The 27,476-nt window shown below is 43.0% G+C and overlaps 1 protein-coding gene across 8 annotated transcripts in view; it reads left to right on the forward strand.

The window, feature by feature from the left end:
* The window catches only part of Tnr (tenascin R), a 409,328-nt gene that overhangs the window by 262,858 nt on the left and 118,994 nt on the right, over positions 1-27,476 (forward strand). Inside the window, exon 1 of one of the 8 annotated variants that reach the window (XM_031386579.1) lies at positions 14,795-14,849. The exons of the other annotated variants lie outside the window; for them this stretch is intronic. The gene's annotated coding sequence lies outside the window, so the exon portion shown is untranslated. Of the gene's footprint in view, positions 1-14,794; positions 14,850-27,476 lie in introns of those variants that run through there. 8 annotated transcript variants of the gene reach the window in all.

Raw genomic sequence — 27,476 nt, forward strand, 5'->3', positions numbered from 1 at the left:
CTCTGTGAAAGCAGAACCCAGCCTAGAAAGCCCCTGCCTGGCCTATTCCTGCCTGGTCTTCAGACTAAACACTGGTTGTTCCTCCTTTTGGCAACCTTCTCGGAGTCTTCCTATGCCCTCAGATTGAATTAGTCTACCTCAGTGTTTCCACAGTGTCCCCTGAATGCCACTGTTGCTCTATCTACCATGATATCCTTGTCCTACTGGAGTCAGAAGCCATCTTGCTAAAATTAGAACTTGACTATTGTCTATTAAATGGGCATATCTTCTTGAAAGAATGTGTAAAGGTAAAATAAATAAACTAACATGAGCATATAACAGGTGCTTTATCTGTATTAAGTCTCAAAAGAACTCCATGGGGCAAATATTGTTGTCTCTACCCATCTACAACAGAGGAAAGTAAAGCTTACAGAGAGTGGATTGCCTGAAGATGGAGCAAAAGTTCGAAGCCACATCTACACTTCTAGCTTGTACCTGTCCTTCTGTATCTCCTGTTTAATTTGCACACCTCTAAATGATCCCAGGGGAGAAGGTGTCCCTTATGCACCCAAATCAGATGCCTCTCTAGTCATTCCTGAACCCTGAAAACTACCTGAGGTCTGCATGTCTGCAAGCATGGAGCTGAGCCCAAGCTGCCTCTGCTCCATAGCTCATTGCAAACTTCTATCTAATTTGCCGTTCCTGCTCTCCCTAAGGACACATTTACGTTAGTACTTTAAAGGCAAACTTCTCTCTATGAGGCAGGCATGAATCCATTTTTCACTGGCATTCACATTATAGGAAATGCAGGGCTTTATATATTAACGAGTAATTTTCTTTGCCCGATGCAGTTCAAAAATTCAATAAGTGCTGTTTAAGCCTAACTCCCCCACTTATAGGTCAGAGAGCAGCCTTGTGGTGGTAGAGAGAAAATCCCCACACATTCCTTTTCTTTACCCCTTGGTTTGCAGCTACCGCCCCTTCAGACAGCAGTGTGACTGCCACTAGTACCCAACATGTCAGCTGAAATTTCCAGTTTCATGGTTCAAGGTGACCTCACCCCACACCTCCAAAGACTCATTAGTTATCTGTGTTTGTCTCCTTGTGTATAAACCCGCCAACTACTTCTCCAGCAGGCTGAAATCCTGCTACTTGGAAGCACTGCTTAGTTCTTCTGTCCTCTTTTGGAATGGAAACTCTCCATGAAGTCACTTGCATCTAAACTCCATAGAGTTCACTGTTTTGGCAAACCAGGTCAACATGCCATTTGAACGTGAATTTAAGGCATTAGAGGAGACAAAGGATTTGATTTCTCTCCTCCTAAGGCTGAAATTTGGTGATGGTGTTATGGAGGGTAAAGGAAAGGGGAACCAAGAGGCTACCTCTGCTCCCACATCTCCCTTAAGCACACTATATTCACCTAACTCCCATGACAAGACTCCGAGGGCACTTACGAGCATGAGTCTAGGTCTGCCCTGTGCAGGAAATAATAATTCAGTAAAATCTCAATTAAAACCAACTCATAAATCACATTTAATATTGCCCTGATGGGTCGAATCTAATATGCCAGACCTATTCATCATTTGCCAAGCCCTGGAATCCCAGCCTCCTTCTTCTGAGATTCAGAGGTAAAGGCTGAATTTCTCCTACATCTGCTACAGTGTAACTGTGCTTCAGAGAGCAAGGGCCAGGGGCTTTGGGCCTATGTCATGGCTCAACTGTGGAATGTGGCAGTACCAATGGGAGTCCAAAAGGAGATGGGAACCTGGATTCCAGACTCCTGAACAAGCTAGTTTGTCTGCTGGTATAGAACATGTCCAATGGGGCAGGGTAAAGTCTAGATGCAGTCACAGGACCTACAGTAGAATGTGAAAGATAAACAAGACCTTCACAGTGACAAATAATGCCAAGTGGCCCTTCAGATGAGTAGCAAACTTAGGAAGTCAAGGGAAGAAACAAATGAACTTATCTAAGTTCCAGGGGTTCTCACATTAGAGAGCTGGTAGACAGAATGGCCACCAATATGGATGGAAAGGCCTGGTTTCTGGGTAAAGATTAGGGCCAGGATGTTAGCCTATGGGAGGAGTCCTAGGACAAGCCCAGGAAGATGCAGGGTACTATCTATAGATCATCCAGGGAGATGGGAAGAGGGAAGGTTTGCCAAGTCAAGGCATAATTAAGGAGGAAACTGAGAAAGTAGGCCTTCCAACCTACTTAGGGCTGGAGAATCTTTCTAACATCTTCAGGGGACTCTCAGAGCAAAGTTTAAGTGTCTCTTGTACAGAAGGAGGACCAAGATAAGAAGCCATCATTTGATTCCGAGGTATACAGAATTGACCCTCCATTTCCCTGTCTACAAAACGAGGTTCATAATATTTAATTCACAGGATCTACTTGGGTTCTATGCCAAAGCAGGGAGGCTGATTCTGCACAGCACGTTCAAGAGACTAGATGCGAAAACAAGGTTGAGGTTGCAGACTGAGCCAAGTCCAATTGGTAAAGTCGAGTTGGAATACCACATCAAACCTGAGGAGTAGGAGGAAGCTAGCCATCTCAAGCTATCCCACATTACCTTGGGTCTGACCATGATGACACAGGTATTTATAAGAGGAATGAGACTTGAGGTAGCCAATGTCGGCAGATTACCACATTGATGTGAATGTCAGGAAGATATCTGGGCTCCAGAGTTTTGTCTGAGCAAATTGACAAGTAAAGATTAGAACAAGTTGGCACTAACTGCCTCACTCCCTTCTTTTCTTCTTAGTTTCTTTGATGTTTCTGAACCATGAACTATATGCCAGCCGTTAGAGGCCTGAACTAGAAATCCTGGAGGAGCTAAACTTTAGGGATGAAGACACTGGAAGGTGGGCTTCTCCCATACCAAAGGAAGAGTAAACATGTTCTCATGTGGAAAAGACTCATTTAAAAAGCAAATATGGACACTTACCAGCTTTCTGATCAATGCATGTTAAAAATCTACTTAATAATGGATGTGGCACCGGGTCTCTTTTTGTGCCACAGATTCACACAGCATTCTATCTGGCACATACCAAACATGGATAATGGGCCACCGCTGCTTCCCCAAATTACAAGGGTTATTGTCCTCTCCTAAATCGGGGACAACAGTAGCATTCTCTTCATTTTATAGATCAGAAAACTGAGGCTAAAAGATGTGAATGCATGTGCCCAAATTTTTATACTGAGTAAGTAATAGAGTTAAATTTTTCTATCAGAGACAATGGAGTTTGTTTTGTTTTAAGATATCTAAGACAGGGTTTCACCACATAACCCAGGCTGCCAGGAACTTGTGATCTTTCTGCCTCTGTCTCTTGAGTGCTGGTTTTACAGACAGGCGTCATCATGGCTGGCTTCAGCCATGTTTTGAGATTTTTTAGCAGCTGTATGTTACTGAGTTTTGGGACCTCCACAAAAGCATCTGTGACTCCTCCTCCTTCCTCCACGAAGGCAGATGCCACCTGGCACACAAGGCTGGAGAATATTGATGCTTCCCTTACTAGCCTCTGAGAACACTGCAGCCAAGAGCTGAATATGGCTCCCTCTGCTTCTGTACCTCTGATCTCTTAGTTTCTCAGCTTCCTTGGAACCAACAATGCTTCCCAGCCCTGATCTAGCCACAGTCTTTATTAGTAAGCTTCTTTTCTGGGACTTTTCACATTGTATTCAATGCTCTAATACTGGATATTGGATTGCTGAAGCCCAGTGGTTTCTGGGACAAAGGTGAACCTCTGTCTATTTAACCTGGTAGGCAAACAGATGGGTCCCTCACTCTCGAGCACTGGGTGCAGTGCAGGTGGGGTTTGCACAGTTACCAAATAATTCCATCCCTTGGTTATTCTCCCTTTTGATTCAAGGCCTTCTTGTTAAGTGTTGAGCAGAAGAGGCTGGGGGCTTAGATTCTGTGAGGAAATGATTAGCAGTATTTGAATCAAGGGACCAACTCTTTGGGAGTAACACGACCATGTTATGATGACATATTCCTTTTGACAGCATGCTGGTGGCTCAGATTCAAGGTTCTCAGGAAGATTAGAACAGGGAAGGAAAATCACCACCCTTTGGCTTCCCACTCTCATGTACTCTGCTTCTATTGCCAACTCCCCCGGAAACCGTATAACCTGGGATTATCTCTCTATCAGCCTTCATGTCTTCTTTGCCATAGAATCTTGATTTCGTTCAATTGTCTGATAACAGTTCACTGAGAAGCTGGGTCATACTCTAGTCCATGATGGCAATGAAGATATAAGGACACATCTAAACCTATCATGATGTCTCTGTTCCCCCTTTCAGGTAACTGTCATAGACGTGGGCACATGGCACTATTCAGTAAATTTTAGGGTGAGATTAGGGAACACTTTTACTTTAAAATAAATAATAAAATAATGAAAGCTTACTCTCACCCCACTTACAAAGTTCAATACTGCTAGGCAAGAGTTGAGCTCTGCAACTATTTTGAGATCAAGAGGAATCTAGTGTGAGAACAAAAGTCAGTGTAATGAGGACGTCCACACTGGAAGACAGAAATAACCCTTCTCTTTGATGATGCATTGAATGGCTGCATAGGTTGAAATTGTCTGTACTTTTGCTTTTGGCAACTTAGATGTATTGAAAGAAGAAAAGCTGATGGTGTAGCTAAGAGGATGCTCCAATTTGTAAAACAAAAGGGGCCATGGTACAGGAGCCTTGATTCAGATACTAGGTTGTCTGTAGATGGAAAGAGACACAGAGTCTTTTAAGGCAATGAATGCACTTATGCTGCAGTCCAAAGAAGAAAGCCCTTCTGGCCTGGCTCCTGGATTCTAGAAACTTACCATTGGCCTATTTCTTTCTCAAATAAAAATCCAACAACCCAATTCTACATTCTACAGAAGTAATTCCCAAACCACAGTCAGTAGCTACAACAGAAAGATAGATGGCCTTGTTGGCAAAGCAAATTATTAATAAAGAAAAAAAGCTACCAGGATGGGTACAACCTTCTGCTCCTCCCCTACCACCCTTTTAACCACTGCCTATGATGTCTGACCAGCTGTTCTTGTCCTGTTGTCATTGTTATTTGGGGTGGGGGTGGAGATCATGGGATGTTCTTGTCCCTGATAGGGGTTGCACGGATTGCATATCATCAAACTCGCCCTGTCAGTGTGAATTAATTAAGTATTAAGGCAACTAGGGCATTCCCACATTTAGTCATCATTACAATTCTGGAACTGGTTCCCAGTGAACCCAAATATTGAGATTGCTTGTTTTACTGCAGAATTCAAATACACAAAATTAGCAAGATCCGTGCTCAGAGTGTTGGCTGCTGCCAAATAGGAACTGGGAGAAGTCCTGTGTATATTATTAAATTGTGCATAATGATGGTGTGTGTCTAGCCCCCAGCTTTCACGGATGAGTACATCTTTATCTCCCAGGCTATGACAGCTTATTTGAACCAAGGAGCACGTTTTGATTCTCCCCCCCCCCCACTCCATTATCAAGATGCTTCAGTGTGCACACAGAGCATGAGCAGAGTGATCTCTTGCCCTGTCACTTCCTTCATTGCTTAAGTCACTGCTGTTTTCTTTAGGCAGCACCAAATCAAAGCTGTCTTGTTAGTGATCATCCTCCTATAACAAGTTAGGAACTGTCTCCCCCATGAAACCTGGCTAACCCACATAGCCTGCTCCATGTGACTGAGTGAATCTGTAAGGACCAGGGATAAGCATGTATTTTTGGAGAGACTGACAAGGACACAATTGGACATTCTTTGATTACCTATCATGTGTCATGTCTGAGGACAGGTGCTTCCAAGCAAAATCTCATTTGATTCTTAGTACATCCCTACATTGTAGCTATAGTAACCTCAAATTTCTGATATTGCAATTAGGGTTTCAGAGTTTGAATGTGTATCTTGTCAAGGTCATGCAGCTAGTAATGTATGAGAGTCTGGGGTCAAACTAATGTGCACTTCAATCCCAAGTCTGAAGCACAAAGAACAGGAATCAGGGTGAAAAGCCAATGCAAAAAGAAAAAAAAGGGCAAAATAATTGGCAGAAATATGAGGCTATCAGAAAGAAACCATTAAGAATTTATGCAGTAGGAGGAAAGAATATCACCAAAAAGGAAAACAAAGAAATTGACAGAAAAGAAAATTACGAGCAGCAGTAAACATCCTACAACATAGAAGAGTAAGATTTCCCATGAGATGCTTCCAAGAGAAATCAAAATAAATGATGAGAAGACAGGAAGGAAAACAGAAGATGGATACGGAAGCTTCATTCTCCGTGGCCTCCTGGAAAATTCTTGCAGGTTATTTGAGTGGGGACTCTGATAGAAACATGATTTGGCTCTGACATTAATGCTATCTAATCTTTGGGGAAGTGAATGTAATATTTAAAATTTTAGACAGCCTCTCATGGCGATTCCTGAAATCTAAAGGTGAGTCGGGGGAGGTAAAACATTTTCCTGGGAGCAAAAGCTGTCCTCCTGTGAGGTAAATTACATCTTCCTGGACACTGAGCGCTATAAATCTTCGTCCTCACAAATTGTAACCACTGACTGCTATGAACCCCAATGAGGGGTCAGTAGCTAAAAGAGGCTCTGTATCACGATTCTCCAAAATTGCCGACCCCTGCAGAGTGGAAATCATTTCCTGGGGCTCCCGGTTTGCTCCTCCCATCCAGGGAGAAAGTGCCTCCTGAGGCTTTGAAGGATTTTTTTTCCCCCACTGAAGCAAACGAAAACATACAAAATAGCAGAAACCATCCCCTGCTGGGATACCATTGACTTCAGCCATGGCAATGTACTTCCACATGTGTGTACATGTATGCATGTACAAGTGCATGAGGGTGCAACACATACATGCATGAGGATTCAAGTTGTACACATCTGTGGGAAGATAGAGAGATATGTGCATGTGTATGTGTGCATGCTTAGGTGTGCACCAAAATGATTCTGTGTGTGTGCATGTGTATATCTAGGGAACATGTGTATTTATCTTAACTTTGGGGTGTATATTGCCCTTACTTTCCCCCTATACAAGTAGCAACAGGGCTCTAGAGAGGCAGCTAATAGTAATGAAAGCACTAACTTAGAATCTGAAAAGCTAACTGATATTCAATTAGAGTGAACTCTTCTTCCTACTGTCTTACTGTGTGGACAAGCCACCAGGCCTATCCATAGCTCAGCTTCCATAGATCTATCAAATGGGATAGGAATTCCCGCCTCATTATTGTGAGGGCCAAGTAAGGTAACATGAAAAATAACATGTGCTCTCAAGGCCTTCAAGGCAGACATGGAAAGTAACCAATGATGACTAATAGCACTGATTGCACATGAGCCTGGTATTGTCCCGTTGAAAGCCAGAGCCCATCTGGAGAGAAAAATCACACGGTCTGGGCAAGTTTTCTAGTAGCCATAGGCAGATCAGGAACCTCCCATGGTTTTTGGACCAGTCCTTCTTCCAGAAAAGCTTGGGATCATATCTCTGTGTTCTTCTCAGAGTCCAGTGGGTCACTGGGACTGGCTTTGATCCTGAGGAAAAGAAGCCAAGATCAAGGTCTTCAAAATATACCCATGCTGTGCTTGCAAAGAGTCCTGGTCTCTCAACCTTGGTAAATGCATTATTCTGACACCCTTTCCTAAGAACCCAGAGCAAAGTCAGTTCTCCCTCCATCATCTGCATTCCTCTGAAAGGCAAAAATACCCTACCTCCAGCCCAAGGGGAAAACCAAGTTAACCTTTGTAACTCGACAGCAAATGCTAACAGTCTGCCTTGCCTTTCATAATGCCAGTCAAGGCACCAGTCAGTAACCGTCTGTTAGAAATACAGAGAGTATATGTCAAAACCGACTTGCACATGCTGAATCGAAAAAGAGCAGTTATTACTGCAAACTCTATATGCATTATTTATCAAATGAACTCTGCAGCAGGAATACAATTCATTTCTACTCTCTCTTTCTCTCTCTTGCTCTTTCATTTCAATAGAAGATGAAAGGGACCATTTATAGGATCTTTCTGAGCATAACTCATGCAGCAGGATCCCTTGCTAGGATATAAAGTCAGCCCTTCCTGTTGCTTGAGTAGAGAAGCCAGGAGTCCTGTCCAGCAGGCTTTCACAGATTTCCTGTCAATAGCCACTACAGGCACCCCATCCCATCTCCTGGAATTTTAACAGTTAGATTTCTCTTCAACATGCATTTGAGGAGATGGGAGCCTTGACTTGGAGTTGGCATATGCCTTAAAAAGAGGAACATTAGTCTTCATAATCATGTAGGCTGAAAGTTAGTTTTGCCTTGTGGAAATGGTGGTGGAAAGGGTGGTATTTAAGATGTTAGCAGTGTTATAGAAAATAACAATGACACTGGAAAGGATAAAGGTAATGATGGTGATGTTATCGGAAATAGTAGAGGTGGTAATGGTGGTGGAGATGGAAGTTGTGATAATGCCATTGATTATGGTGAAGGTGAGATGGGAAGGGCTTGTAGTACTGTAGTATAGTGGCAAATATGATTGTATTTTATGTGTTCTTTGATAGAGTGTAATGGTTTGCAAGAATTTTCAATAGAACACATCTTTTAAAAGAAGGTATCTCACACCTATTTCACTTCCTTCAGAAGTCCAAAGAGCCTCTGCTTTTAATTCTATCTGGTCTGTGGCTGTCAGAGTAGAAGTTAAACAATGAAAGTTCCATTTCTGAGGGACTGCCTGCCTGCTGGTCCCAGAAATGCTGTTTCAACTTAAGCATTAGGTATTTCAATCACTCTCTCTCCTAAAATCCAAACACTGCTTGTTTTATACTCCAGCTATAATGCATATCCATGCCTTTGGAGCTTGGTGATACCCTGTTCAAAGCCTGTCCATTGGAATTGGACAAGTTATTTCCCTGGTTACTATTTAGTTGAAGTTGTATAGGTTTGGCCACTCCAACCACATCTGAACATCCTTCAAAGTAAGATGCATCCTTTATCTTTCTTCAATCCAATGCTCTTAAAATAAATATGTTAAACAAATGAATGGATGGGCGGATCAATGAATACATGCAGGGAATTATAGTTTTCTCAAAAAAAAAAAAAAAGACATGCAAGCATCCAAAATAGTTGAGAAATTAGATTAAGCATTGTTATAACTTTAATCTGTCTTACTTAGCTATGAACTGTATCAACTACAATACTAACTTGCAAGGCAACATATATCCACTTGTGTAATAGTGGCATAATGGTTATTGGAGCAGCCAATTACCATCTACTTGCATTTGATGCCTATTTCACCATCTACATCTGGTACTATAAGGCTGGTCAATAACTCATGCATGGAAAAGTCATAGACCCAAGGGAGAAATTTATTATTGTTTGAATTGACTCAGCATCAATCTGCCTTCTTCTAAATGTTTATGTTTATACTCATAGTTGGGGTCACATTTAGAATGCTTTTTCCCCAGCTAGTGGCACTACTTTGAAGTCTGTGCAACAGTTAGGGTATAGAGCCTAGCTGAAAGAAGTAAGTCAGGAGGGGTGAGTCTTTGAAGGTTAAACATACCCCTAGTTCCTATTATTCATTCTGCTTTCTGGTCTACCACAGCGTTAACAGCCTCCACTCACATTCTTTTTAATATGACTGGAACTGCTCTGCCATGCCTTCTTTATCTCTACACACTGAAAACATAAGACAAAATGAATCTTTTTCTGAAGGAAGTGTTTGTGTCACATGTCGTGGTCATAGTGCATGTGCAAAAGTAACAGATATAAGCACAAACATCTTCTCAGGTCCTGCAAGAAAGAGGAAAGTAAATTATGACAAGCATGCTATTCTAACAGTCCACAATCAGGTGCTGTACTAAACACTCTACATGCTTTATCTTCTTTAATTATCACATGGAGCCACATAGAGCCTATGAAGTGACTATGAGTTCTTTGCTTTCAAGATGGAACACTTAGGGAATTGAAATTGTTTTTATTATAGCCTCATGATATACTATATTTTGGATTTGGATTCAGATATAAATCAAATGAAACTGTCATTTACCACTTATGTGGCTTTTCTCAACCAATTCTCATCTCTGAATCTTTGTATCTACCCCTGAAAAATGGGAGGATAACACTGAACTGTAGGGGGAGGGACATAAAATAAACAATTTTTTTTTCCTATACACAATAATGATTAGAAAAAAATAATTGGTGTAACATTATAAGTTTTGTATACACACACACACACACACACACACACACACACACACACACACCTCTGTATTCCTTGACCAAGATTACAGATCAGATTATAAAGTTCATGCTCTCACACAGGGTACAATGCAAACTTAAAAATGAGCTCTTTCCCTGGTAACAGAAGGTGAATTCTGGGGCAGTTCTAGGAATGTGAATGCCCTGTGATCCACTGATGACAAAGCATGCAGACTAATTTAGCCAGTCAGCTCACTCAGCATAACTTAAAGTCTTACCCAGCAATCCACTTGTATCTGGGCCACAGCAAAGTCAGGAAAGGCACTGCCATCCTTCTAACTGCCTATGGGCCCAAAGTCTCCCGACACAGTTATGATATGTAGACACTTGTGCAGGCCAACACCAGCAGCCGTTCCCTCGCCACCCAACAGCTTACAAGGGACACCTCTGGGGCTATGTTTTTCTCCTGCTGTTCTACCCAAGTGTTAAAAATTAATTTAACTCTCATTGCACCAACAGAGGAAAAGTTAACAGAAGTTTTATTTTTAATATATGAGGAACCTTAACAGGATTTAAGCTTAATGCCTCAGAAACAGGAAAAACAGCTGACAATTTATCTGCCCAAATCTGTAGACTTTAGTGTGGAGCTAAAGAAATGGAAGAAGTATTATGCTAGCAGTAGGATTGAAATGCCCCCACACCAACTGGGAGAAATCCCAATAGTCTGCCAGCCCAAGAAATTGAATCATAAATTGTCCAAATCCTCAGTTTCCCCCTTATTACCTCAACCTCCAGCCTTCTTTGCTATCCAGGAAATATATCATCTCAATTTTTTAAAGATATAATGGAGCTTGTCACTTAGAATCAGAATTTTAGAGTTGATTTCTTTCAGCTATAATAATTTATGACACTAAGAGATGGAAAGGGAAAGTTTTTAAGAGCAAACTGTGCTGAACACAGGCCATACATTTTCTTTTAGACATGACTCTTGGCTGTTTTCAAGAGCTACTAACTTTAAAAAAAAGTTCTCATGCAAAACATTGCTCTATATACACTTAAATCCAATTGCTTGGGCTGCTCAGTGTTGGACTGTGTTTCATTAGGAAGACTGTGAGCTACTTTTATATAGGCAATCTTCTACCAAATATCTCTTAAGCATCTACTCTGAGTCAGACACCGCTGCAAGCATGCAGGGAAAAAGAAACAACTGAAACAGTTGAAAAACCTTTGCCTTTCTGGAACTTTTACTCTATGAAGAAGAAACAAAACTAGGCACCAAATAAATAAAAAGTTGTAGGGCCTAGAAGAAGGTAGTATGTGCCATAAAGAAAACCAAATCACAAGGAAGAGGGGGGGCATTGGTAGAATTCGCTTTATACAAAGTGGTCCCACAGATAAGTAGCACTAGGTAAAAGTTAATACGGAAGGGAAAGAACAAGTCACATGATCGGCCAGGACCAGAGAATTCCAGGCAGAGGAACCCTGAGCTGCAAACGCTGGGGTGAGAGAGTCATCTGTAAAACATCCTGGGTTGTGAGTGCATCTTAGCACATGAGATATAAGATGAAGCATGAGGCAGTGTGGTTAAAAAAGATGCTACAGGACGAAGAGCTGGCCCAAGCAGGGTGACCACACTTCTTAGTTGTCCAGGACAACCTCAAGCCTGGACTCTTGGAAGTAGTATCAGCAGTGTCCCTGCTCACATTCAAAGTACCTCCACCTAGGTGATAAATTCTGCATTCACTCTTGACTCTGGGGTCACATTTAGGACATCGGCTTTTACTCGAGCAAGCTGTTTGCAAAACATTCTAGTCACCCACATAAGAACTACAGGGATTTGTGCACCATTCTCCCAACTCTTTTATAAAATCTAAAGTTATAGCTCCTTTGCTTTGTGTTTCTTCTTTCTCCCCCTTCCTTGCCTCCCCCCTCTCTCCCTCTCTCTCCCTCCTTTCCTTCTTTATCTCCATCTCTCTCTCCATTCCCTCCTTTCCTGATCCAAACCACCATCACTTCTTACTCAGACTGCTAAGTTGCCTCTTCACTGTGACTGGTTAGTTGAGTGGCCTTAGTGACACTTATTCTTGCCCTCCCACTATGGATTTCCACAGAAACCATGAGCAGTTTTGCTTTGGCTTCTTATTTTGTTTGTTCTGTTTTAATAAAGTGCATATAATGAAAAAAAAAATCATCATTTAACCATTGTGGTTCATTGGAATTCCATGTATTCTTATTGTGAGATAAAACATCACCACCATCTACTTCAAGAGTATTTTCATTCTGTCAAGCTCAATCTCTCTGTTCATTAAGCAGAAACTCCTGAACTCTGCCTGTGATTGGCTAATTTCACTCAACATAACAACCATGTGGTTCCTCTACATGGGAGCATGTATGACATTGTATTATCTGTTCTACAACCACTCAACATTTGGGTTGTTTCCATCACCTGTGGTTGTGTGCAACATAGGTACAAGCAGTAGTGTACAGGGTCCTCTTTAAAAGTTAAAAACGAGTCCCTAAGCCAGGCGGTGGTGTCGCATGCCTTTAATCCCAGCACTTGGGAGGCAGAGGCAGGCGGATTTCTGAGTTCGAGGCCAGCCTGGTCTACAGAGCGAGTTCCAGGACAGCCAAGGCTACACAGAGAAACCCTGTCTCGAAAAAAAACCAAAAAAAAAAAAAAAAAAAAAAAAAAAAAAAAAACGAGTCCCTGTTACTCTACTGAATGACAGCTTTCCTGCTGAAGGCTCTCTAAAACTCAGTTCTAAGAATAAAATCCAAACCCCTTTCTCAGTCCACTAAGCCCCATCATATCCCACCCTCTCTTTCTTGCCTGTCCACCTAGCCCTCACTTATCAGATCCTAGCCACAGCAGCCTCTACCCATCCACAAATACAGTAGTATATCCTCATGATAACCGCTGTGCCTTCTCCTCTCTAGGCCTAGAATACTTTTGATCTCCACCCAGAGCAAAGCCAGCTTCTCGTCTTCATCTAGGCTTCTGCAGAAACATCTCCTTATAGGTCTTTGCTGGGTATATGAGCTACAGTAACTTGATGGACACATGCAGTCTCCGCTCTACTGTTCAATGACACCAGAGCTATCAGTTGTGTTTCCATCTTCTGCTAGCCCATGAAGCAGTCTGGAATACTACAGCAGAGCAGTCCCTGGCACACATCTCAATGAGTAAAGTCTGCACATGTGATTTCACTCCCCTGAGTAGAATAAATGAGTCTCAAGACTCCCCCAAAAGGAGCTGATAGGAAGGCAACATGGAGTGTGTGACATTGGGTCTCATTTCATTCTCAATTCACTTGTAGCTCATGCTTCTTTTCTCCTTGGCTGCTGCACCAGCTGTGTCCAGTGGCATCCTGGGATACATAAACATGTGGTATGGCAGGTTACACCTAATGTGATAATATACAAGCACCAAATTATGGTGTACAGGATCCTCTTTTAAAACAGTTACAAACCAGTCCCTGTCACTCCACACTATATCAAGTGTTGTGGTCTCAGACAATGAGGTGACAGGTAAGACATGACTGGGTATGGCCCTAGCAATTCTTTTTTTTTTAGGTATAACATAAGTCACTATGGCACATAATACATAGAAAGAAAGAGCCCATTAGTCTGTCTCTCCAACATTCAAAATGCTATGTCATTTTTCAGGCTGGGCTCAATTTCTCCTTCATCAATAAGAGTGACAGTCCTGCCAAGCTGGCAATAGATTGCTCTGCTTCCTGCCGAGATAGGCTCCATGAAAGACGAGAAGAACGCCAGCCACTTCACAATGCTCGGCAGTTCCTAAGAGTCTACTCTTAGGCTGGGATAGCCTAGCAGAAAATGTCCTCTATCCTAGTGCCATGGTGACCAAATCCCCCTTGGGAGAGACATAACCAAGGCTCCCATTTCTAGCAATCCAGTATGGTAAAGGACAGGTCTAGAGATTGAATGTCCTCTAGATTGTCCCTTTTACTTCCCATGGGATCTTGAGATGGCTTTCAAACTCTTTGGGGCCTCAGTTTCTAGAAAGGCAAAAGTAAATCAATGGGTGAGGATGATTGGGATGGTTCCTCCTGCCTTTGAGAAGGCAGTCAGATACAAAGGTGTATGAGGGAGAGAAGCGGGCAGAGAAGCCTTCATAGTCCCGACTCCTAGCAGCTCACAGTGGAGAGTATACATCAGGACTGTAAAAGGAATTCTTTCTTTATTAGGGTTTGGGAGAAGGAGAATAGGAAATGTAACCCTCCTACTATTAAAAATCATCATTTGTAAACCCAAGTAATCCTAGTGGATGCCAACAGCTTCATGTCAGAGGATACAAGTGGCCATGCTTTCAGATCTCCATATAATTCTTCAGGCATCCCTGAATGTTCATGGGTCCCTTCAGGGAGAAGCCCTGGATCTTCAGTGCTCTGTCCATATCATATACTTAGTCAGGGTCATGTGTCCATAAAGGATGAACATCAGTTGTTCACTCAACAAACAAAACATGCTGAGTACCAACTGTGTGCCAGTCTTGGCAACTACAGAGGTTATAGATGGGTTTTATTCTTTAGGGCTTGATGTCCAGAAAGCTAAGCAAATAGGATGAACAAGCCACTCTGGAGTGACCCATGCCAGAAGCTCCAGACTGCCACCCAAGCTGCAATGGGAGCCCAGAGTACAGACCTTACCCCGAAGTTGAAAGGTTTCTTCTCCTGTAAGGTGGGTCTCTCTGGAAGATGTGACAACTTAGGGGCCACCTAAGTAGAATCCAACGGTCAGTGTATGTCATTCCTAAAAGATCAGCTCGAAGCTGCAGGGGACTCTGAGAAGATGATCCACCATGTCTTGGAGAAAGGGATGAGTGTCTGATTAGGGAGAGACAGAGAAACAACATTTATGAAAACCTGTCAAGGGCCTAGCTGAAACTGGTCCCAAATTTACAAGACTGGCCAATCACCATTTCTCTCTGGTATCACATAACCAGAAGATCCCCTTAGTGGACTGAGGTTTGTCCAAGAGATGCCCAAGCTGGATGAGAGAGTAAAGGAGCTAAGTTTCTCACCAGAATGATGTAAGGAAAAAGCTTAGGTTCGGAGGCCTAGTGAAGAGGAAGGAACTCCAGGAAGAAGTGGGCAGGGGAAGAAAATGGAGAGCTGGTACCACAGGGAGTGTGCCTGGGTGGATGAGCAGGGACTCAGAGAGCATCTCAGGGCACTGTGAGGCTCCAGCTGAAGCTGATAAGTACAAGCAGAAAATATGAGGTTTCTGGGGCTAAGCCAAGAGGAAGAGGAGAGGAAGCCAAGAGGAGAGAAGCCCTGGCAGGCAGATCTTAAATACAAGGTAACCAGAACCCATTGTCTCCCATGACCAGGTGGAAGATCTCTTCACAAAGTCAGCCCAGTTTGGTGGGTACCCAATATGCTGAGTAGCAGAGGGGAGGGCCCCTGCTTCCTCTGGCACATCACGGAAGGCTTGCTATTTCCTTACAGCCATGTTGTTTTTTTCTCCACCTCGCATCTCTATCTTCGCAGATGTCTTTTCAGGGATGTGTGGTTGCCGTGAGTATCTAGTTTTCAAGGCTCATTTAATGCTGACCCAGCACAAAAATGTAAATTTCTCCTAAATGGTCTACAGAGCCACCCAATATATTCAAGACTCTGACACTTCCAGAGGAGATAGGGAAAGAAGGAAAGAAAGGGGATGATGCCCAGAGGAATTGTGTAGGATTACCTTTCCATGAGATATCCCAAGTGTGGCAGTATCCTATAAGCATTGCTGTGGGTATAGAAACGTGTGTGTGTGTGTGTGTGTGTGTGTGTGTGTGTATGTGTGTGTGTGTGTATACACACATATGTGTATTTGTGTACATTTATGTATATTTGTGTGTATATGTATTTGTGCATATATATGCACGTATGTCCTCCTTTGTACATGCCTATAAATGCCTGTGTGTATCTGTGTGATAAGGGGAAGGACAGCAAATCTCCCTGAGCAAATACAGTCTCTCTGGCTGGTTCAGTAGACTTTGCAAATGGAATAGGGTCAAGCTGCTTAGGCATGTAATGCTTTCCAGTGTTTTCTACAGCTACATTGGGTCCTTGTTGAAGTCAAAGGTTTAAAGCCTTTGTAGAACTTCTCATGACTTGCTGTCACTTAAATACGTCAGCAAGTCACTACACCAGCAGGCTGACCCATGTGTCAGAAGTCAGGGACTTATAAAAAAACATGACCCTCAGGCATCTGAGCCAAGTCTTCCTTGACCCCAGGAATGTCTGATGTGTGCCCAAACCACTGTAGCGTTTCCTGGACTGCCTACTGTTGGTACAGTGACAGGCCAGTCCTTTCTTGATGTAGAAGAAAGCCTGCTAGCTTAGAGCCACACTCTGCTTCTTTCCCATGCGCCTCTGCACGCCTTAGGGATAGGAACAGCCCCAGGTTCATCCCGTGCTACAGGTTCACTGGGGACTTTCAGGAGTCACCAGCTGAATGTGAGGAACCTTGAACGTAGAAGTATCTTACCCAGTTCCTACAGGGGAGAACATGTGGTTCATCAGCTTTCTCTGTTACTTTGGAGAGAACAGCTGTGGTTACTGGTACCTCCAAACAACCTCTGGAAGGAGGAGGGTGTAGCTGAAGAGGAGGGTGTGGCTTGTCAAGAGGGGCATGGCTGAGGTCCTGGAGGCTGCTTTCTTTTTTCCTAGTGGACAGCAAGAAGGGGGGGGGCGCACTAGGGATAATAAATGCCTGTTACACTGGGAAACATTTACTGATCCCTTACCACATACTGCCCAGCCTGTGTGTTAAGTGTTTCTCCTGGATTCTCTCATTAAATCCTCATAACAAGCTTACACGATAGATACATAATTGGCTCCACATTACATGTGTTAGGATGAAATTTGGTGATATTAACCGAGGAATTTTCCCTTGAGTTCTGCACACCTCCCTGACTATGAAGAGACAAAACCCTTTCTTACCTCAGAAACCATTCTTTGTCCACAAGTAGAAAGTTAAAAAATCAGACTAAATAACACAAAAGGGAGGGGATTGAAGACAGTGAGAGCAAAGGAGAGAGGAAGGGGGAGAGAGAAGGAGGTAGAGAGAGGGAGAGGAGAGAGAGGGAAGAGGAGAGAGAGGATGGGGAGAGAGAGGAAGGAGGAGAGAGGGGGAGAGAGAGAGGAGAGAGAGGATGGGGAGAGAGAGAGGGAGAGAGGTGGGAAGGAGGGAGGGAGAGAGAGTGGGAGAACAATAATCACCGAACATGGGCAATAGGTTTGAAGTCTCATGTTTTCGATTGCCAAAAGAATTTAGGCTTTTTGACTTGCTGTTTAACTGAGAAAATATTTTCTCATTTCTAAAAGCTTGACTTGTTTAGTAAGAGCTGCACATAGAGGAGGGAGTGGATGCTTGCTGTGCAAGTGTAAAGACCTGAATTCAATCTCAAGCTGCCAGGGTAGCACAGGCTTCTAACCCCAACATTCAGAGTTGACATCAGGATCCCTGGGGCTCCCTGGCCAACTAGACTAGCTGAACTGGGGATCCTCGAGGGTCCTTATCTAAAAAAAAATAAGGTAGATAGTTCCTGAGGAATGACACCCAAGATTGACCTCTGATCTCTATAGGAGCATGCGCACACACACACACACACACACACACACACACACACACACACACGTCCATAAACAAAAAGATGCATGCCAGGCCAGCAGACGACTACATTTCTTTGATCTGCACATATCTGTGAAATTAAAATAGCGTTAAAAATAAAGATGTGGAAGAGACTAAAAGTTTCTTTCTGTCACAGTTTGAATGTGAAGTAACTTCCCATAGACTCACATGCTAACATTTGTTTCTTAAGTAGTGGCACTAAACTGAAAGGTTCCAAAAACTCCAGGAGGCAAATCCCAGTGTGAGGAAATCGTCCCAGAAAGGAGCACTCTTTTGATGGTTGGACCTGGTTCTCAGCCCCTCCCCTTTTGTCTACTTCCTGTCCACCATGAGGCAAACAGCCTCTTCCTCCACATGCCTCTGCCACCGTGATACTTTACCCCATCACAAGCTCAGAAAAGGAACCACAGGAGCATGAGCTGAACCTTTGACGTCATGGGCCAAAATGAAACCGACTCCCTTAAACCGTTTCTGTAAGGTCATAGAGACAGCCATCGGAAGGAGGAGAGGGAAGTCTGGGGATGATGTAAGAGCCATCCTCCCCTCCCGAAAAGAAGCAAGGATAAAATAAGGAGGCAGCTGAGGAGAGAGTTTACAGAGATGCTGAGGAACGATCAGGAGAAGGAGGGAGCCAGATTCGCTGCTGGCCTCTGAGAGAAGCCAGAGCCCTCCCCTCCTCACACCCCAGCACCCATACTCACCTGTACTACCTCTCCTCCAGAGGATGAGAATCCAAGCTAAATGTGAAGAAATCCTGACAAGGAGTCCTCGCTTGGGGTTGGTGTCTTAGGGAGACACGAGAGGGTTCTGTGCCTCTGCAGCACACACACACGCACACATACATGCACACGTACCACATGATGTTATGATTTAAGAATATCCTAGAGACTACCATTCTGCTTGTCTTGAAGTTGAAGGGTCTCCCAGGCTGTCATGTGTGTGGGTGCACCCTAGGGAGGCCAGAGGCTGTTGTATATTCTCCTCCATCTCTCCCTCTTTATGCTTTGAGACAAAGTCTCACACTGAACCTGGGGTTCACCAGATAGCTAGAATGGCTGGCTAGTGAGCCCCCATGATTTTTCTGTCTCTACCTCGCAACCCTAGAATTACATACACATTTCACCATATTAAGCCCTCTATAGGGGTTCTAGAGATCAGAACTCAGGTCCATAAGGTGGCACACAAGCACCCTAACCACTAAGCCATTTCCAAGAGTCAGCAGTCTATTTTGATCACCATTTCTTGTCTTTCCCCAGTTTACCATGACCACCAGTTCCCTTGCTCTAGGCACCAAAAGGAGAAACTTATCCTCTGCCTTATCTTTAATTATTAAACAAATAATTCAGATCTATTACTATTAGAAAATATAAACAAAAAAGAGTAAAATTCAGAGAGAGCCATTACTAATCATAGACATGTAAATATGTACAAATATATAGCCATTGACACACCCAAAGGATGTATGTATTTCTAGTGATAACCCTTCTGAGTTGGTTTTAAAATCAGATAGGAAAGGATGAGAGGTGTAAATTAGATGACCATGAACAGCTAGAAGGTATCCCTTACTTCAGGAGTTTTTATATAGTTTTAGAAAGCTAAATGAACAGGCATTTCATAGAGGGGACAGTGTAACTCAAGCAATAAAGTGCCCGGCCCTGCACAGAAGCTGCCTGGGGGCTGGCATCATGACAAATGTCATTTTCTTTCTGCAATGCACAGAATAAGGATATAATCCATTTTGAAATGTGTATGGTGCCTTCTTGAAGAGTGTTCTGAGTTCAAAACTCTTCTCAGGATCAATTAGCCTTTTATCGAGAAGCAAGGTTGAGTCAGGGGACAGATTGACCAGTAAGAGAGACCTATGACTCTTTGGGCCTAGAAAGTTTGGAATCGATCCCCAACCCAGTCTTAGATAGTGGTGTGAAACAATCTAAAAAGCCAGACACACAGGAACCATGTGCTCCACATAATGGCTCAAATGAAATTATATAGTCCAGAACATTTCAAAAGCAAAAGCTTATTTCAAACAGGGGCACATCCAGGCTACCAATGTACACTGTGAAAACTCAATAAAAGAGAGCATCTAATGAAAACAGATAAAACGTACAGCTGCAATCACAGGTCATGCATGAATTATTAACCTCGGGGAGTTTTCTATCAGTTCTTGGAACTGTGGATCGCATCTCTGCTATATAATTTGGGAGATATTGCTTCTCCATTTCATAAGAGAGCGCTTGAAGCAGGAAATGTAGTTATTTCTTCTTTAAATATACACTGTAATTACCAGCCGCTGACGACTAAATGTTATTATCCATCTGTTGGCTGCTGGGAACCTGCAGCGAGTAAACCTGAGTAAGGCCAGACCATCACATGCAGCATGTGTGGCTATGGCCAGACCATCACATGCAGTATACGTGGCTATGGCCTGCATATGCCTGTGAAGTGTCAGGAATTTATTCTTGAAAATCTTGGCAGAGAGAGAGAGAGAGTGAAGCCATGAAACAAATAAAATAATTCTTGAACGAGTTTATAGGTTGCTCAGATTCTTTCGGTAGATTGGTACTACAGTCGTGATAAAAAACCAAGCTTTTCCTTTGGTGTGTACTACCTTAAATGTTTGGATCCAGCTGTTCCTGCAATGGGGACACATGCTTTCTATTACTATCCTAACAGTGCATCACTCAGCCTGTTCTTCCAGAGTCTTCAAAAGGGTCCAACACAGAGCCTTTACGAATGCTTTCTTCTCTCTCTGAGCTATATCACTTTCCTCTCTGTGTAAGTTTTCCATTTTTCAGGTCCCTGTTGAAACATTGCCTAGGCAAGGCTTCCCCCGATCAGGTCTTCTTTAGTAGTTTCTGCCTGCCTCACAATCGTCTCAGCATCCTCTTAGTCTCCCCCAGGGCACTGATTACCATGGAGAGCTGCATGCAGTTGTACATCTGCATGCTAGGCTGCTGTGTCTCCCATGGGGCAGGATTATACAAACTGTCTGCTTTACTTACCAAGGGGGATCCTAGCAAACGCTGCTCCCCGCCCTCTACTGGTTGAACGCATGGATGATTTATGTTTTCTGTTATTTCCTGGCTGTGGTTTGGAGAGGACAGGTTTGAATCAGGTCTCCTTCTGCAGAGATGAAGCTCAGGAAGTTTTGTTCACAGACCACCAGGTAAAGGATTTAATGGGATAGCCAGTCACGTTACTTGTACCCCCATGGTACCTGTTTGTGTACCTCTTAACCATTCCCCTCAGCAGACTCAAACCTTCTAAAAATCTATTAAATCTTACATCTTCCTTACGAAGGTCTTAGACTGCTTGGACAAAAACTCAAGTGCCTCCTTCAAGACCTGCCTTACTTAGAGGAACTCTTCATGCCTCCAACCAGCTAGATCCGTAGCTCTCGAATTATCACTCCATTGCATCCTGTCCCTACCACAGGCCTTAATTTTGATGTTGGTTTTGACTTTCTGGCAAGGATGGAAGTACTTTGGAATCTCTTAAGTTGGGTACAACACAGAAGTTGTCTGGCATCTCTTCATTCTAAGAGAAGCAGATTCAGTGGACACAGGCCCTCCAGGGCATGGCAATGAGGCTTGGGTTTCCTCACTGGTTTATGGCTCTGTGAACACCGTATCTCAAACTCACGATGTCTAGAGACACAAGCCTGCTCATTGCACTGCTCTGCAGAGACCCTCTGATGAAGAAGGTCAACTCCTAAACAGAGCACTATCACATCTCAAACCAAAGAATGATCAATCCCAGAATGCACCTTTCTGCATTCATTTCTTCTCAACTCTTTTGCACTACTTAATTATCATCCATTTTCATGAGTTCCCCCTTCTTCTAGATGGCATCTTTTTTTCCCCATTTTCTGAGGCTAAAAAAATTCTCCTCAGTGCTAATAAGGAAATGTCATCATGGCAGGGAGTTGAAGGACACACTAGAAGCTTCATCCTCTACTCCAGCCTCTTAGCCACACACACGCACACACTCACACACACACACGCGCGCACATATCCCACATCTTGCCTTTGAATTTTCCCACAATACTACCACAAAGCTTAATACACAGCTGATGTCCAGGACACATTTTCAAACCATTAACAAAAGAACCTGGTTACCCTAGAACCCTGGGGTTCTAACAAATGTGGTGAGCACTTGACAATGTAAAATCATGTCTCATGCCCCTGGTCTTTCTGCTGTTCAGGACAACAATATTGTTCTCCAAACCTCTCTGGGTAGAGCCATCCAGAGTCGGGAGATACATAGCTCAAATTAAAATAAGATGGCAATAAAGTGCCACACAAATGTGTGGCTATAAACGCTGAAGGGACATTACTTAATCAAGCAAAAGGGCATAGCTTTCCTACTGCCGCATAATGCAAAGGCATTTTATTACTCTGGCAATTGCCAAAAAAAAAAAAAAAAAAAAAAAAAAAAAAAAAAAAAGAAAAAGAAAAAAGTCAAATGACTTTATGGGGGCTTCTTCTAAATTACCTTTATTAATGCATGTAATATTATTGAAAAATTATACTACAGAGTAAATGTTCCATTGAGCTACAAGTTGCCTGCAGGAATGTGTTGTAAATATACATGGGTGAATATGTTACTATCTTTGCAAGCCACTTTGCACTTACGACAACCTTCTAAAACCAACCTAGCACTGAGCACCGGCAAGGGTGGGGAGATTTTGCAGTGAATATCTACCACAGGTAAATCTGCAGTGCCTAGAGGCAGATGCATTGTCTTTAAGCATGATAACTTATTTGGGAATTGCTTCCGGACATTTTTGCCGACTCCTTGGATCTTTCTGATATGTTGGCATTTGCTTTTAGAAACCTTGTTCTGGCTGATTTGAATAAATATGATCTGGGGCAGTTGACAGGACGTTTTATATTTATTGCAGTTTAGTGCTTGAAAACAGAATGACTAATGGCTGAGGCCTGCCAAGGTGAGGTGGCTGAAAGCTTTCTCCTCTTCTCTTCTGTCACTCTGTGTGCATCTGCCTCCATAGGGGGAAATGCATTTTGTTGTGACATACAAGATTTCTCACATACTTTCTTCTTACCTCTTGAGTCAACCCTAAAAGCTTGCTCTCACTCTTAGCGTCCAATGAGCCACTGAATGTAACTTTAGAGACCTGGGTCTCAGAACAGGTGTTTAAACTCGCCTCTCTTCTGCTCCAACTTCAAGCACCCCCTCAGGACCCAAGGGCTCTGCCTTCTAACTCACTTTCCTCTGGTTTTTGCCTATGCCTCCAACCACTCTATGTCAAACTAATGGGAGTCATCTTGTCCTAATTTATGAGGCTATTTTACACATCCTGCTGGCTCTTCTCCACAGTCACACCTACTAATTGTTTGAAAAGGGATACAGGAGAAAGCAATGTGTAAAAAAAAGAATCCAGGGAAGCAAACCCAGACTGACTATGCTACCCACCTGCACCCTTCCAATAACCCCCACACCCCAACTCAGATGACGAGCATGCAGCCACTGTGCAGTGAAGCCCCAGCCTGGAAAACCTACTGACAGATGCTGCTCTGCCCCTCTGTCCCCAGTGCAGCTAGATTCAGGCTGGGAAGACTTCCAAATGCAAAATGCACCATGCTGCTACCTCACTCCCCCGTTCTGTTTAGTAATTCACACTCCTTTTCTTCACTTGCTGAATCCCCACTGCCTCCGGTTTAGGAATTTTTTTTTAAAGCCTTACCTTGTATTTTTGTTGTTGTTGTTGTCTCAACAATATGGTGGAGTATTATAGGAGAATAGAGGGTGAGTTCTTCAGAAAGGGGGAACAGATTGGGCTGGACCCAGGCAGTTGTAGGAGTAGACTGTTGCAATGTTTCCCCTAAGCAGCTAAGGAAAGCTGGAGGTTCCCTCTACTACCAATCACTCCAGTAGACCTGAATTGGCACTGTCTTTAAATTGATTTAATTCTTAAACTACAGACACAGTGTGCAAATATCCAGTGTGTATGTGTGTGTGTGTGTGTGTGTGTGTGTGTGTATGTTTGTGTGTGTGTGTGTATGTGTGTGTGTGTGTGTGTGTATACTGAATACACCTAATAAGATGACAACTGAGAACTAACCACTAGCTTTGGTCATGTAAAAAAAGGTCTAAGTGACTTCAGAACAGGAGAAAATAGATGGTAGAGAGCTGAGAGGATATGCATTCCCTCAAAGCTGAGGGTGACCTAGGTTAGTTCATAAGTAGTGCAACATAAGAATGAGGTTACATTTTCCAGAAAATGTAAGGCTAAATAACCCTAATGTCAAGTCAGTTCTCAGAACCTCAGTTCACTAACTTACCACCCTGTGTAATGCCAGTCATGTTTGAGGCACAATGCTAATTGCTGAAGACACAGAAATAGCACAAAGATGAATAAATTACATGTGATTTACTTTTTGGGGGGTTGGGGTGTGGTAGGATACTAGTCTTAGTTTTCATGAAGGCCAGGTTTGATCTCTAGTACCATATAAACCAGGCATAGTGGCATATGATGCCTGTGGTTCTAGCACTCTGGTGGTTAACCAAGGGAGATCATAAATTCAAGATTATCCTTGACTACATAGCAAGTTCAAAGTCAGTCTGGGTTGTGTGAGAGCCTGACTTTAAATAGATAAATACCTGATAGATAGATAGATAGATAGATAGATAGATAGATAGATAGATAGATAGATAGATAGATATAGGTAGAGAGGGGGAGGGAAGGAGAGGGACAATAAAGGGGAGAGGGAGAGGGAAAGAGAGGGAAAAAAGAAGGGAGAGAGAGAGAGAGAGAGAGAGAGAGAGAGAGAGAGAGAGAGAGAGAGAGAGAAAACCCATTGTCTACTTGACAGGTTGACAGGATTTGGATCATCCAGAAAGCACACACACCTCTGTGGGGGAGATCCAGGGATACTTAACTCAGGATAGAAACCCCACACTGAATGCAAATACCATTCAACTGCCCTAAACTCTTGCCATCATAGCTCTTAGTCCCATGCCTTCCTTGGCTCACACTGTGAGCCAAAGTAAGTTCTTAAGTAGCTTTTGTCAGGTAATGTGTCATAGCAATAAGCACTAGTAGAACACACACAGTCACATTCATCCTCCAATGAGTTCTTTAAGAAATAAGAATAACCACAAGAGAGATTCTGTTGCTCCCACTAACTCACCTACCAGCTGGCTCTCTTTCACAGCCATACCTTCTCCCTCCCCACCAGAGACTTGGCTTTTCTTGGAAAGCAGACCTTTTACTTGAATACTAGGTCCACCCTCCCTTGCCTACTCAGGCCCTCAATGCAGCAAAAATCCTTGTACATCTATTTTTTTCTGTTCTGAAGTCATTCGTGACTTCCACACTGCCAAGCCCAGTGATCAGTTAGTTCTCAGAGGCCCATCCTATTGGATCTGTTTCCAGCTCTTAATGAAAATGGATTTTCCCCATCCTCTTCCTATTGTCATTTACTTGACATTGGAATCCACTCTCTGGATTGTACCTCAGCAGATGCCTCTTCTCATTCTTCCTCACCCATCCAATCTCTAAGTGTTGATACGCCAAGGAAGATGCCCTTAAGATTCCAAAGCTAGCAAAAGAAGTGTAGGCAATGTGCTAACTGCTAGGGAGATGGCAAAAAGGTTACAGTTTTATAGTTTAACAGGGGATCCCAGGAAGCAGCTATAATGCGAGAGGAATGGAGTTTGATGTTGGTCAAGTCTCCTCCATGGCTCTACGGATGATGACTGGGAGGCACAAGGGGGGTGGATGCGAGATTCACTGGAGGCAGGAGATAATCCATTACTTAATCCAAGGAAAGAGCCAGACTTTCCAGGTGCAGCTGTCACTCCACATGCTGCCATCATAAAAGGTGGGGCTCATCTGTAGCCTATGCATCTAGAAGGTACTCTGCCTTAGACTTGTTGTCTAAAAATGGATGTGCCTTACCCTCTAAGCTCCCTGAACCTTCCTTGGGAAACCAGCATGTTGATGGATTTTTGAAGAAGTAATCTGGGTACATCCTGAGTGCTTCACATGCTGGTTCTCTGGGGCCACACACTGAGACACTTAGAAAGAAAATTTAACAGAAGACAGATGGCAAATGCCATGGGGCATCACACAACCAAAAAAAAAAAAAAAAAAAAGAAAAAGAAAGAAAAAAAAAACCAAAGGAAAAGGAGAAAACTAAAAAAGCAATCCTTCAAAGACCAAAGCACCTAGCGCAGGCAGAGAAGTGGTCACTTCCTTCTGCCCTTTAATGGCCTTAGTGGAGCAGCTAAAGTCTTGGTCATCAAAACAGATGAGCTTGAGGTTTATAGATTAGATTGCCCCACATTTCTTCATTCTGAATATTCTTTGAGCTTATTACATTGGCTCAGAATGAACACTCTAAATTTAGACCCAAACTCTTCTGTGTTTCCAAGGGAACTGTAAATTACTTTGTGAACATACATACAACACAGCCAGCAAAATCTGTTTGATGAAGCCTTCCCTTACACTCAGTGTCAAAGGCATCTCATAAATTGTTGCCTTGCCTAGACTCCTGGACAGTAGCTGACAGCCCAGACAGATTGCCTTTGCTTCTCCACACACCATGTCTGTAGGAGACTCTGAGACTAGAGCTCTCAGCTACTACAGTTCACAGGTCCCCAAAGTCCCACACTGAGCCCATAAGGGGATGTAGAATGCAGAAGAGAAGAGAGTCAAAAATGCTTCATTGCTTATGATGTGCAATCTCATATGGCGGAGCTCAGGCACCCCTCAAAGTTTCACATTCGCCTTGATAGCAAAAATGGAAGAATAAATGTCAAAGAAGGAATAATGAAGTCTGTGAAGTATTTTTTTATGAGGTTAATGGATCACTTGGCTCCAAATTTTATTTTTCAGAAAGCAGAAATAGCAATGTACTATACAATATTGAAAGTTACTTATTTCTCATGCAAAGCAGTCAAGACATATCCAGGCCAGGGTTGGTTTTGTGGACACACAGTATTATTGTGAACCCAGGCTCTACCTACCTTCTCTCCAGTCTTGTTGGCATGTGATTTCCACTTGCAAGTCCTCTAGGAGTCCAAGATGGCTCCTGTAGCTCCAGAAATCATGCTCATGATACCATCCAGCAACAGGAAGAAGGATAGTAGAAGAGCTAAATGGGTGCAAACATCATCTGGTCTGCTCTATATCAGCCCAGTGTACTCACATTCTTACACATATTGCTTTCCCTGTCTGGATCACCTGTCCACACCTAATAAGACAGAGTGCAGGCAATGGATGTTCCCACACATTATGTGCGAATGACCACAAGGAAAGATGAGAATGAGTCTAGCAGCCTTGGCTCCAATTATGGTGCACTCAAGTGAGGAGCAGAGGACATGGGTGGGGCCCATAACATAACTGTATAGTTTAACATAATATGTCATTATTTTAAAAAGTAAACTATGATGGTAGTAAACATAGGAGATGTGAACCCTAAAAACACGGGGAAAAAAAACTTAGGAGAAAAGAAAAAGAGAATGACGACAAGGAGAATAGTTTAAAGAAGAGTAGAAAAGACAATGAAGAAATTAGAAAAAAAAGGAGAAAGAAAAAGATAGAGAAAAGAGGAAAGGAGGTGTTACTGACAGGCTTCAAGTTATCCAAAGTCCAGGCACTTTTTTTTTTTTATTTTCTTTATTTACATGTAAATTTCTCCATTCCCAGTTTCC

Source organism: Mastomys coucha, unplaced genomic scaffold, assembly GCF_008632895.1.
Source record: "Mastomys coucha isolate ucsf_1 unplaced genomic scaffold, UCSF_Mcou_1 pScaffold1, whole genome shotgun sequence".
Classification (NCBI taxonomy): Eukaryota; Metazoa; Chordata; class Mammalia; order Rodentia; family Muridae; genus Mastomys; species Mastomys coucha.